The 14332-nt window shown below is 41.1% G+C and overlaps 1 pseudogene; it reads left to right on the top strand.

The window, feature by feature from the left end:
* LOC146618489 (uncharacterized) overlaps positions 1–13860 on the top strand; it is a 43436-nt pseudogene extending 29576 nt beyond the window's left edge.
* Positions 13861–14332: the final 472 nt, after the last annotated feature.

The raw sequence follows: 14332 nt of genomic DNA on the forward strand, positions 1-14332 counted from the left end.
GGAGTCAGGCTTTGACTGAGATTCATCACCACAGAAAACAAATTACTTCTTTCGTTAAAGGAAGACAATGAAAGATCACTCTCCTTCTGTGCCTTTCTCAGAAATTGGCACATTCAGATGTTATTTGAGATTTTGCTGTCATTGAACAAATTCATATGTACTTATCACTGTATAATACTGGAGAACGATTAATCTGCCTTGAAACCTCCCTAAGCTCCCAGCTTGAAGCACATGTAAGAGACTGGGCCCTGATCACAGTCAAACCAAAATTGGAAGTGACTTCTTTTCACAGACACACTTAAACACTAAACAGCTCTGATTAGGGATAGACTGTACAGCATGGCTTCATGTTGCTGACAGATAGCAACATCGAGACAGTTTGAAGTGTCATTAAAATGTCTGCTAGCGTGAAATAACAGAGTAAAAGAGACACGCAACTACAACTGACAAGTACTTGATGTACCGACTTGCTAATATTCAGCAGGCACATTTAGAAAAGTGCACGATTAAAGTCAAAATGTCTCGTCTGTCTTTAATTCCATCCATTCATCCATTTTCTTCCGCTTATCCGGGGCTGGGTCGCGGGGGCGGTAGCCCAAGCAGAGAAGCCAAGACCTCCCTCTCCCCAGTCACCTCCTCCAGCTTGTCCGGGGAAACACCAAGGCGTTCCCAGGCTAGCTGACAGATATAATCTCTCCAGCGTGTCCTGGGTCTGCCCCGGGGCCTCTTCCCTGTGGGACATGCCTGGAAAACCTCACTCAAGTGGTGCCCTGGAGGCATCCTTGTCAATTGCCCCAACCACCTCAACTCACTCCTTTTGATGTGGAGGAGCAGCTGCTCTACTCTGATCCCCTCCCGAATGGCCAAACTTCTCACCATATCTCTAAGGGAGAGGCCAGCCACCCTTCGGAGGAAGCTCATTTCCGCCGCTTATATTCACGATCTCGTTTTTTCGGTCACTACCCACAGCTCGTGACCATAGGTGAGGATAGGAACGTAGATCGACCGGTAAATTGAGAGCTTCACTTTTACACTCAGCTCTCTCTTCACCACAACAGACCGGTACAGTGTCCGCATCACTGAGGCCGCTGCAGTCAAGGCTGGATTGGTAATCTGGCATACTTTTCACTGGTGGACCAACACGCTTTTGGGCCAGAGGGTCAATCGAAGGGCTGCTGCACACCGGCCCCACAATATGAGGTGCCGTAAGGGACATTATTACTGAAACGCTCTCCCACAAACTACTGAAATGGTGGCACATCATTCATTTTTAGGGAAATCCAATTTTTTAAGTCACACCAAAAGCATTGTGTGATAGGGCATGTTCTAGGGTTTCATTTTCATCAGTACAAAAAGAACACTGATCCACCTCAAAGCCAAATCTCTTTTTTAGAAATTCTGCCACAGGGTTAAATTTGTTTATTACTTTAAAGTGTGTTTGTTTAACTTTAGGTACAATAGGCTTTTTCATAAATTTTGAGTATGCTTTATCCAGTGTAAATTTATTATTTCATTTTATCAAACAGCTGACATTGCCCCAGCAATAAATTTGGGAGCACTGATGAGAAATTATTGTATATCATAAAGTTTTTAATCAAATGAAGCAGAGGCAGTGGGAGCAGTTTACAAAATTTGTTATATTCTCTTTGAGAACAGTTTAGATAATATTTTTCTGAAAAGTCTGTGTAACTGAGAATGACACCGTTATCATCCAACAAATCTGTTATGAATATAATCCTTTTCTTTAAACTAGTCGCACTTGAAAATTGATTTTTGATTAAGTGTTATTACCCTATTATTCCATAAGGTTGAATTATGGGGAGAAGTTGTGGGTAAATATCATTTTACTTGTGCAATATCATTGCAAAGTCTGTTTTGGAGAGTTCGATAGCTTGATAAAGTCTAATCCTCCTATTTTATTAAACAAGGATCGTGGGATGTGGAACTACGTAGAGTCTGGCTCTGACAGACAAGATTTTAACCATTTACGTCTAATGGTGCCAACCATTAATTCAAATTCTGGAGCTTTGATACCAACTTTATTGTTTTCCTTCACAAGCTGAGATCTGTCAATGTAATGTGTTTTATTCCTCCACAAAAATTCAAAAATAAGTTAGAAAAGTTAGGAAGTTAGAAAGTTAGAAATATTAGTGTCTTCTCTGCTAATTAGGTTTTTAGATATTATCAGCCCTATATATTTAACTTTAGATTCAACTCTAACCAAAGCTATTGAGGAGTCAGAGCTTGTATGAATTGGGAGTAGTTCACATTTTTTGATACTGAGAGATAAACCAGAAGCTTTAGAGAAATTTTAGTTTTCTCTACCACGTATTTATCTTTCAAAAAAATAGATGTATCATCTGTGAATTGACTTATTTTGAAGTCTTTATTAAAAATTGATATTCCTTGTATGTCGTTAGAATTCTTGATTAATAGTGTTAACAGCTGAGTTGCCAATATAAAAAACTTAGGGAAACAGGACATACTTGCCGAATTTCGTGTTGCACCTTGAATCCATTCCATTCCTGTTTCCCTGGGTCTTTTCCCATGTGTTATGAATAAATCTTCTTTTTTTTGGTAGCGGTACTGGTTTTATTTTATTGTATTCCAAGACACCTTAAAGGCCAGTCCGTGAAATTATTGTCGGCCATAAATGGTACGTGGCACAAAAAAGGTTGGGGACCACTGTACTAGCAGGTGGCTGAGTAAATATCCTTATAGTGTTTTGAAATGTACCACCAGTTTCCTTGTCAGGAAACAACTTCCTGTTCAGCGGAAATGCCTCTGGTTTCAGTAGTGTGTGTGAGAGATAAGCAGTACCAGCAACAGAGTGAGGAAGAGACAAAGGAAGGTGAAATCAGTGTAGTAAGAAAATTCATGGACGAGGGGGATGGAAGGAAGAGATTTAAGGATTCAAGTAAAATGAATGGCTACTTTGACCATGAGCCATTGTTAATAAAACAACATAAAAGTTAGAAATTGAGTGAAACAAGTGTTTGATCCCCAACCAGAGCATGATGGGCCTATCCACCATGGGGCAAGATGTTTCTTGTAGTTGGTCAACAAGTTTGCAAACATCTCAGGAAGTATTTTGGCCCATTTTTCTTTATAGAAACTCAAATGATTTAGAGAGTTTCTGGAAAAGTTTTTTGGGAACTCAAAGCTTCAGATCCTCCACAGAATTTCTACAGGAGGCCTGAGATCTGGAGACCGGCTAGGTCACCGCACAACCTTCATGTGCTTCTTCTTTAGCCACTCCTTTGTTGCCTTAGTGGTATGTTTTGAGACATTTTCATGCTGAAAGACCCATCCATGACCCATCTTAAGTGTTCTGGTTGAGGAAACGAGGTTCTCATCCTAAATTTTATGGTTCATGGCCCCATCCACCTTGTCAGTCTATGGGAGCTAGAATTCTGGCTGGGTTGTAGAGGATCAAATATTTATTTCATCAATGACATCCAAATTAATTTATAACTTTTGTTTTTTTTTCTGGTATTCTGTCTCTCTCCATTAACATGAAACTACCATAAAAATTACAGACTGTTCATGTCTTTGTAAGTGAGCAAACATACAAATTCAGCAGGGACTCAAAGAATTATTTCCCCCATTGTGTGTTGTAATTTGCACACAGTTTTCATGCTAAGATGACTCATTTTACAGTTAACACGTTTCTTTAACGAGCAACAGTTCCCTGTTTTCAATCACAACTTTCCTCTTTGGGGGGAATTCAGTGAATACATTTAATGGATGGTTGCTTCTGAATATTTTAGAGTCACATTACGGAAATTATTCAAAAAATAACTATTGGTGAGTTCCCCATTGGCAGTGGGTTAGACTGCTCTCTGCTACAGAAATAAACACAAAAAAGTTTTTATGGTGTAAAACTAAAAAAAAAAATTATTCACAAAGACAAAAAATTCAAAACATTTACTCTTCATGTTTCAGTAAAACAATTAGTGTTTATTTGGACATATAAGCAACAAGAACTGGATGAATAGCAAACAGATAATTGATAAGTTTATCTAAGAAAATACTTTATAAATATCTCCAATTTTTAAGTTGTGAGGTATATTACACCAATAAAAGAAGCAAACATGAAAATGGAATATCTGTATTTACTGAACCATTTCAATTTTAAAATAATAAGAAATCAGATAAAAATAGGTACAATAACATCCTATGGCTTTATACTGTTTTCCCCTTTTATTTATTTATTTATTTATTTTTGCCTGTCCCATTTGGCTCTTTTGCCATCAGAATTGTTGTCTAAAGGCAAAGAAAGATGCCCAACGGATTTACTTTACCAAATTGACCATCCCAGCCTTGCCGTAATGGTCCATTTGACTCACCTTTTAATGTTTATTTTATTTTCACTTGCTGAATACGGGACAGACTTGACTGGGGGAAAGAAGGGGAGAAAGAAAGAGAAACAGCTGAGAAGAGGGACGGGGGAGAAGGGCAAAAAACAAAAACCAACAGAATGGGCAGAAAAAAAAATGCATATATCGATCACCTGGATCACTTGTTGAGAAAGAAAAAAGAAAACAAGCAGAAGAGAACGAGAGTAATAGAATAAACAACATCACAATGATATATGGGTATATGACAGTAAATACTAAATGTTAAACATTATTGTGCAGCACATAAGATCAACAGAACACAGTGTGCTTTGAGGTAGGAGCCAAAAAGGGTGTAGTTTGTGGGTGTGATCACCCGTGTGTACACCTGTGAGCATGGACGCGCTTGTTTTTTTTAAAAGGTTCCTTCATGTAATGATCTGCTAGAGGGTGTGGGGGGGGGGGGGCCACAGCCCCGTCCTCCAGGGCATGAAGCAGGTATGGAGGAGATCAAAACTCCAGACATCCAGAGGCCCCCAGAACACAAGAGACCAAGGAAGACCAACAGAGGGGCAGCCGCGCCACTGTCCCAGAAAGAGCTGAGGAGAGTCCCAGATGAGGGCTCACTCAGCAGCCACGGAGCAGAAGCCAGGGGGAGTTGCAGTGACGCGCCGGTGAGCTCCGCCGGCAGCCAGCCATGCCTGAGTGACCGAGCCCCAGGCCGAGAGGCCGGGGGCACCCCACCTCCGAAGTGGCCCGAGCGAGCCCCAGGCTCCAGGCCCCGATAAGCGGCCGCCAAGGAGTGAGCCGGTGTGTACCTGGACGCCCATCCCCAGACACAATGAAACCACCAACGCACCGATGTCTGAGGGAGTCCGCCACTGGCAGGGGAAGTGGTGGTGGGGGGAGATAGGCCTCCAAACCTTGGAGGGCCTGAGATGTCCCCAGAGAGGTGGCGTCTGATACCCAACCTGACATATAGACACAGACATATAGGCACACACAGATACAAACATCCATTCCCACCCTCATGCTCTCATATGCACTTACTCCACACTCAACCAACGTGGAGACAGACATAAAGAGACGCTGTACACACGATCACACTCCCCAAGCGTACTCTACGAACTGGGTCTAGGTACCCTTGCCCCTGGAGGGGGGAACTGCACCCAGACCCAGGTGGTGTTACCCTTTTCCCTGCAGTGGGGAGAGGCAGACCGCCCCGACTCCGCAGCAGCAGGGAGGCCCCACACTCCAGACCGCAGTCGGACGGCCAACTCCTCCTCCTAGCCCCCCCGCTCCAGCAGGTCGCAGAGAATGGGGGTGAGAGAAGACTCCAAACCTCCCTCCACCCGCTCATTGTAGTGTTGATGCATGTGTGTTCTAAGGTGCATTTAAAACCCAGGAGGGCATGGAGCTACCTGCCAGGAGCTACCTGTTTTCCCCATTTATTATCATAACCACCAATTTGAATACAAGAACTAATGCGAGGTCAAATTTGTGTTAGCAGATGTGAAGGTTTCTCTATTCCCTTTATAGGTTCGGTTTAGCCTGACCAATAACTTTAGTGCACAATAAACACAGCTAATACGAATGTAATACAAACATCAAATCACCTAACCCATCTGGTTCGTCTAGAAACTTCCCCTCTTGTAAGATAAATAAAGGTTTTATAATGAATTAAAGAAATATTCCCATTTCCTCTCCTTTGCCTCTCTCACCTTCTTTGGATCTCTCATCATCATCTCTCTTATTTTTTTTCTCCTCTCCTGGCTTTTTACTCAAAAATTTGAAATTTGAAGAAGCTTTGCTCTGCTGCTCACCCTAGAGCACAGTTAAAGATTAGTACCCCCTAATTAGTGCCCCTAATCAGAAGATCGGTGGTTCGATCCCAGGCTGCATCCTGGCTGCATGCCAAATATCCTTGGGCAAGATACTAACCCCGTGTTTGCCTACTGGTGGTGGTCAGAGGGCCCGGTGGCGCCTGTGTCCGGCAGCCTCGCCTCTGTCAGTGCGCCCCAGGGCAGCTGTGGCTACAATGTAGCTTGCTATCACCAGTGTGTGAATGTGTGTGTGAATGGGTGAATGACTGAATGTAGTGTAAAGCGCTTTGGGGTCCTATGGACTAGAAAAGCGCTATACAAATGCAAGCCATTTACCATTTACCCAGATCAGACTTTGCTTTTAAGAAGTTTTACATGTGTAGATGGTTGATAGTGTGATCCTACAGTTTTATAAAGTGTGTTTGTTTTAAACAAGGTAACAGTAAAATCCCCCGGGACTCTCTGTGTTAGAGTTTGGTAAAAACATGCCTAGAAGTGAGATATGGGGCACACCTGAGGCTACAAATCATGCCCTCTCATCACTGCCAAACAGTATAAAACAAGGATTTCAGAGCTGAATGTTTTTGAGAACTCACAAGTTCGCATGCAGTGAACAGAAAACAGTGGCCACGTTTAGTGTTGTTGAGCATGTGAACATGCATTATTTAATAGAATTCAAACCTAATCTAATCTAATCCCAACACATTCTCCAGACTGAGAAGTTACTGGCTTTAGGAAACCCAGGAACTGGTTCAAAAGTAATATTTCCACCTTGTTTCATATTCCTTATATTGTGGTCAGTTGCTCATTTTGGAGGCATAAGGCATAATGCATTGAGATGTGTTTAAATGATTAAACTCTGGGATAATTTTCTGATTTACTCTCTAATCCAAAGTCTTTCATACATGTAATAACTGAAGAGTTTAAAAACAAACAAATGAAAAAAACCTGAAAGACCCTCACATTTCATTGCTAACAAGAAACCAGTTCACATATCTTTATTCTAAGAAAAACATTATTTAGAAACTGTTTCACTTGGTCTCAAGAACAACTTCTAAAATTTGAAGACTGTTAAATTTTAATACCACTGAGAGGATCAGTGTTCACACATAGCTGGTTGCTATAAAATACTGAAAGGGAGGCTGACAGAGGACAATAAGACACGTTCCAGTGTGACTGAGTATTCTCAGCACATGAATCTGTATGACAACTGCAAAGTCCTGAATAAAATATTACATGTACATCTATTCTCTGGTTGTGGCTTTTCCAGCCCATCTCTCTGGGACTGATTCAGTTCTAGAGCACCAGGATTGTATGTCAAACTTCCAATACTACCTTTGCCAGTGTTATATCTTACCTTTGGGACAGATTATGGCTCTTTCTTCCTCTCTGCTTCTATCCTGGCCTTTTTTCCCTGTGACGATCTGGCCACTTTCCTTGGACATTTATAAAGGCTTTTTATGCCAGTCAGCTGGTTTAGTGGTGGGATTCTTTGTTGGTTGCTGTCAGCCAGCTGAATAACCTCTGGCAAAATAGCATTCTTGTTGTTGTGTGCATAACCTTGACGGTGGATTGCAGTGTGTTGCTGTCTCCAGGCCTCCTGCCTGCTGCCGCTTCCGTAACCTATTTGCAGGTCACATCTACTTGTGTTTCCTCTCCTGACACTGGCAGCATGACACATGACATTAAAACAAGAGACTTTAATGCTATACAGCCTGTGGAGAGTGAACCTCAAGCCATGGTGTCTACAGAACCCTCACTAAGTCTAATGTTTCCTCTCAACTTCTGACTGACACATCTTCCCTCAGACAGAGACTGCACAGCCTGTATAAACACAAATCCAGGTAATGTTTGCTGTTTCGCAGCAATCAGGACGCTTCACCTCGTCTTAAAGATGTAGTCAAGAAAGCTAAAGAAGTCCAGACGCTTTTCTTTCCAAGCTCCTTAGACTACAATAACCTGGATGACTGAGAATCTTCACAGACCCTTTTAGCATTAATTGCTTCAATTAACTAACTTGAGGTAATTGTTTTCTGTATGACTATCAGTTCCTCACATCATTGTGGAGAAATTTTTACTCACTCTACATCAACTCATTGAGTTTACACAGCTCTCTTAAGAGCAACATAAATTCAGTCAGGTTGAGCTCTGGACTTTGGACCATTGCAGCACTTTGATTCTTCTCTTTTTCTTTTTTTTAAATTTTAGGTTTGCTGCTGTCGTTTTGACCGAGCTTTAGCTATCACATAGATGGCCTCACATTTGACTCTAGAGTACTTTGGTATACAGATGAGTTCATGGTCGACTCAGTTAAGGCAGGGTGTCCAAATCCTCTGGCTGTAAAACAAGTTCAAATCATCATCTATCCACCACCGTGCTTGACTGCAGGTGTAATGTGTTTGTGCTGAGGTGAATTTGCTGGGAAAAGTGAATTTCCTCCACTCCTTAGACGACTGGGTTGTCTTGAATGCTTTCCACTTGTGGATAATCTTGGTCACTGTGGAATTATGGACTTCAGATTGTTTGGTAATTACCTTTTAACCCTTCCCAACCCTTCTTTAAGATTACTGCTGATCTGTTGATGTTTTCATGTGCACTTTCCCTCTCTGTCTATTAGAATATGATAAACTCTGATCAGGTTATGCTATGCTCAACTCACATAAAGCTGAAATGAATGTCTACAAACAAACTTTAAAGCTTTTGGAGTCTTTTAAATGGGCCAAAGTAATGTTCCTCACCTCAAATCATCATTAGACAGCAAAGAGAAGTTCTTTAGACCAGACGTCTCACATGGCCTCTGTTGACTTATTCAAGCTGATGATCACGTCCTTTTCTCATGACAATGTGTGTTTTTTAATCCCAGTGATGTTACAATACTGCTAAAGCCACAGCCACACAGCTCCTACAGAGGCCTACTTAAAATAAACCAGCCCTATTCCCACCATTGTCAGTGCACTATTTATCACTGATTTAAATTTCATGACTGGAAAATTAAGGTTGAGGTTAAACATGAATTGTGATAGATCGTTGTAACTGAAGCAGATGAGTTTCTAAAACACTTTCTAAAAAACTTACAGTTCACAGTAGCTATCAGAAATTATACATGTTCCTCATTAACGGCTAGAATATTGCTTCATTGAAAAATTCACTTTATTGCCATTGTTGTGGGAATTGCTGTCTTGTGTGTGACTGGGTGCAGTAAGGAGTGTATGTGATGTGTGTGTGTGAGCATGCGCGTGAAGGAAACGTGGGGAGCGAAAGAGAGAAACATGGAGAGAGTGTGTCATGGGTAGAGAGGGCGACCGGGAGCAGCGTTCTAACGGGCTACAGGCTATGCAGTGTGTTTTCGAAGTGTGCAGTACTGTTATTAAAGCCTCATCTCTTCAGTACTCTCCGGTGCCTCGGCTGATTTCTGTCTGCCTCACTACTCCACAAAAGTGAAGGGAGTTAACCCCAAAGGAGGACAAACTTCGGCCCTGGAGGAAGCTTCTCCCCTCGTGTCTCCCGACCACGGTCAGGGGACTGACGGCGAGGAATGGTTAACACCATATTTATTTAGTCATCTCATAGATTCACAAACTGCACAGTGGGCAAAGAATGCTTATTATCAAAAATGAAGAATCTGTGGTACTTTATTATCACACACCTGAAATCTTGCAATGGATGCCAAACAGTACTACCATAATATAATATCAAGATAGAGTAGGTAATCATGCACAGACACTTAGGACACACACACACATACACATACACACACACACACAAAATATCCAATTTCCACTCTGCTAAATTGCAGGTGTTCTAATGTCTATGTGTTCCTTTGGTGAATTACCATATAAATAACTGCCACTGCTTATCAGCATTCATTTTCAAAGGCCACTGGTAAAGGAGAAAGTATAAAAGAGTATACCTGGCTCTCATTAGATGGTGGCACTGAAGTCTATTCCGTTCCATCTCATTAGACGGTTTCTTTTTATCTGCCTTTGTGCCTCTGTTTTTCTCTCACATGTTCCTCTGGCAGTGCAAGTTACTGAATGGATAAACACTGAGAGTGGACAACCTTGAGCAAGAAAAGAACAATTGAGGCATTGCCCTTGTTTTCTCTGATAAACATAAATTTCAATGTCCAGTCAAGTTTGAGGGCTCAGTTCAATACACAAAACTGCCCCATGAGTTCCCTTCTTATTAACACTGCTATGACATCGACCACAGCCCCAACTAATGAACTGCTTCAGTAGAGTTGCCGAGTAGCCAACGGGTCAGATTGTCACTCTGCTTTTAGAAATTCTACAAATACTTCAGGATGAAACCACAGTGCACTGCCTAAAACACATATCTATATATTTAGAGACTTAAATAAAATGTTAAAAGTTAATAAGATGAATAATAAGAAGAAAGTATCTGTCGTGTGAGCTCTCCAACTGCTCTCTGTATGTCAGTTTTTCTCCTTCTTCTGCTCATCAGTTGAATGCTAATTCAACTTGGATTACAGTTCAGTGTGTGGTTTAGAATTGTCTTACTGAAATAATGACTTCCTAGGAAAGAAATCTGTAATTTAAAAAAAACAAAAAACAAAACAACATTGTCTGAATGGGAGCATGTATTGTTCTAAAACCCATACTGTATATACCTTTCAGCATTGATGGTGCCTTTCCACATGTGCAAGCTGCCAATTCCATAGGCATCAATGCACATCCATACCAATAAACACACACTGAGTGTGTGTTTATTGGTATGGATGTGTGTGTGTTTATTATTAATTAATGATGCTAAGGTAGTGGTGGAGATGAAGATGGAGGCTTGAACGGAGCCTGAGTGATGAGAGGCGGTGGTGGGGAGGAGGTTTGTATCACGACTCTGCAAAGGAGAATGACATATTTGCAGTGAGATTTAAAGTATGTGGCATAAATGCTGATTAGCCTAAAGAAGGTCTTGAGAAAGATGATTGGAATAGACCAGCGATGTCACAAACAGCTTGATAGCATGGAAAAGTGGAAGTGATGTGAAGCTTAGATTTAGCCAGCAACACCTGGAAGCAGACAGATGTAAGACCATTGATCTTTCTTTTTGAATTCACGCATGAGCTTCATAATGACATGTTTTGCAGATACATTATATGTCACCAAACCTCTCCACTTTGGCCTCATCTGTTTTAGCGATGCTGTTTCACAAGTCTTATGGTTTGTTCAGATGCACCTTTGCAAACCTAAACCATGCTGCCATGTTTTGTTTTGTTTTTTGAGAGAAGAGGCTTTCTTCCATGGCAGCTCCTCCAAAAAAAACCCATACTTGTTCAGGCTTTTTCTAACTGTGCTGTCATGAACTTAAACATTTAACATGCTAACTGAGGCCTTGGGTTTTTTGCAATTTCTCTGAGCATTGCGCAGTCTGGCCCTGGGGTGAATTTATTGGGATTGTGTTAACACATACCTTAATGCTCCAGACAAGAAAACCACAGAAATTGCTGCTTCTACAGAAGCAGGCACACTTGCCAATGCTTAGTTAATCAAATTAATTTGATTAGCTGCACCTATCTGCTACTTATCTTCTTAATTCCTGTGGAAGCAGCAAGGTTGTACTTTGTTTTGTTTTTTTTAAATGACTGCATAAAGCCCTGTGAAAACCTTCTTTTTCACATGACTGTATGGTTAAGTATTATTGCAGCAACACTATCAATATGATTTCCCATTGAGAAACACTTTGCAAAAGCCCACCACTTCATTCATGAGAATTGACTTCATGATTTCTCTCATAAACTAATATTGACTTTAAGTGGTCGCCTTGCTGGTGTCTCACTCCCCTACTCTGTGAGATGTGAGTGGACTCTTCAATCAGACTTACTTTTCTCTTTTTGCAGTGTTTGTTCAACAGAGTATTACATACAGGATCGTGACATAGGCATTTGTGATTTTTCTAATGTGGTAAATATTACAGAGGGAATGAAAATGACAATACTAGAATATTGCTATCTAATATAAAATGTACTAATAACTTATATATCTTTATCATTACATAAGTAATGCTACTGCATGGACAAATTCTGAAATAATAAGTACAGATATTAAAATGTTAGATACATGTTGGTGTCAGTGAGAATAATCTGGGGTTCAACTTTAGTGCAGCCTTCTCCAACATGGATCATTGTGACAAGCAGCTCTGAGCTTCCAGTCAGCTCTAAAACACCTCCAGCAATGACTCAAGGTGATTTATGGGAAAAGAGATTCCATATTCTCCTTAATCTTCTTTGCTTTCTGAATATTTTTGAAGTGTGTTGTGCAGCATTCTGAGCCAAGGAATATGCTATATTAAAGAGACTGACTTGGTTGGTTTACATTTCAAACGGTTTGAGAAGAAGAAAGCAGAAGGAGAGAAAACTGTAAGGAATTAATCATCCCCCGATCTAATCGGGGATGATCATATTTATGTGGCTCTGAATTGTTGGTCAAACTAACTATATTAGCACAGACAGGCCTAATGTGGAACTCACTACATTGCATGATGATAAATAGGAAAGGTACTTTTTTTTTAGTTTAAGGGAATAGACTTTCAACACTACTAGGGAAGTCAAAGGAAAAAAAATATTTGAACGCCAGCTGCTTTTGTAAGTTTGCCCACTAACAAAGAAATGATCAGTTTATCATTTCAATGGTAGATTTATTTGAACAGTGAGGGACAGAATAATAAACAAAAAATCCAGAAAAATGCATTTCAAAATAGTTAGAAATTAATTTACATTTCCATGAATGAAATAAATATTTGATCCCTTTGCAGAATGTGCTTTAGCATTTGGTGGCAAAACCTTTATTGGCAATCACAGAGGTCAGACATGTCTTGTAGTTAAGTTTGCACACATCTCAGGGGGGATTTTGTCCCACACCTCTTTGCAGATCCTCTCCTAGTCATTAATGTTTCTGGATTGATTGCTTCTATGGACTTATGCTTCTCTGTCTTTTATACAGGTAACGAGTTGAGAAGGCTCCCAATGTCAGCTTGTTACCGGCTTGTTACCGGTATAAAATACACCTGGGAGCCAGAAATCTTGCTGATTGACAGCTGTCAATAGAAGCAATCAATCGAAATTCCAAACTCTGCACCAAGGTCAAGACCAAAAAGCTTTCCAAGGATGTCAAGGACAAAATTGTGGACTTAGACAAGGCTGGGATGGGCTGCAAGACCATTGCCAAGCAGCTGGGTGAGAAGTGGACCATGGCTGGTGCGATTATACGCAAATGGAACCATAAAAAAAAACTGCCAATCTCCCTCGGTGTGGAGCTTCAGGCAACATCTCACCTCATGGAGTTTCAATGATAATGAGAACGGTGAAGAACCAGCCCAGAATTACTCGGGAGGAACTTTACTTTTACTTTACTTTGTTTTTTATTTATATAGCACATTTAATAACAAAAAAATGTTGGCCAAAGTGTTGCCAACTTGTCAATGATCTCAAAAGAGCTTCGACTATAGTCGCCAAGAAAACAGTTCGTAAAACACCAAGCTGTAAAGGACTGAAATCCTGCAGTGCCTGCAAGGTCCTCCTGCTCAAGAAAGCACATGTGCAGGCCAATTTGAAGTTTGCCACTGAACATCTCAATGATTCAAAGGAGGACTGCGTGAAAGTGTTGTGGTCAGATGAGATCAAAATCAAGCAATTTGGCATCAACTGCACTCTGTGTTTGGAAGAGGAGGAATGCTGCCTATGACTCCAAGAATACCGTCCCCACCGTCAAACATGGAGGTGGAAACATTATGCTCTGGGGATGTTTTTCTGCCATGGAGACAGGACAACTGCACTACATCAAAGGGAGGATGAATGTGGCCATGTCCCGTCAAATATTGGGTGAGAGCCTCCTTCCCTCAGATAGGGCATTGAAAATGGGTCATGGGCTGGTATTCCAGCATGACAATGATCCAAAACACACAGCCAAGCAACAAAGGATTGGGTCAAGAAGAAGCCTATTAAGGTCCTGGACTGGCCTAGTCAGTCTCCAGACCTTAATCCCAAAGAAAATCTGTGGAGGAAGCTGAAGGTTCAAGTTGCCAAACATCAGCCACGAAACATTAATTACAAGGAGAAGATCTGCAAAGACAAGTGGGACAAAATCCCCCTGAGATGTGTGCAAAACTTGTGGCCAACTACAAGACATGTCTGACCTCTGTGATTGCCAACAAATG

Source organism: Diplotaxodon limnothrissa, linkage group LG14 (genome assembly GCF_057381915.1).
Source record: "Diplotaxodon limnothrissa isolate DT_005_m linkage group LG14, D_limnothrissa_male_GT1.1, whole genome shotgun sequence".
Taxonomy (NCBI): domain Eukaryota; kingdom Metazoa; phylum Chordata; class Actinopteri; order Cichliformes; family Cichlidae; genus Diplotaxodon; species Diplotaxodon limnothrissa.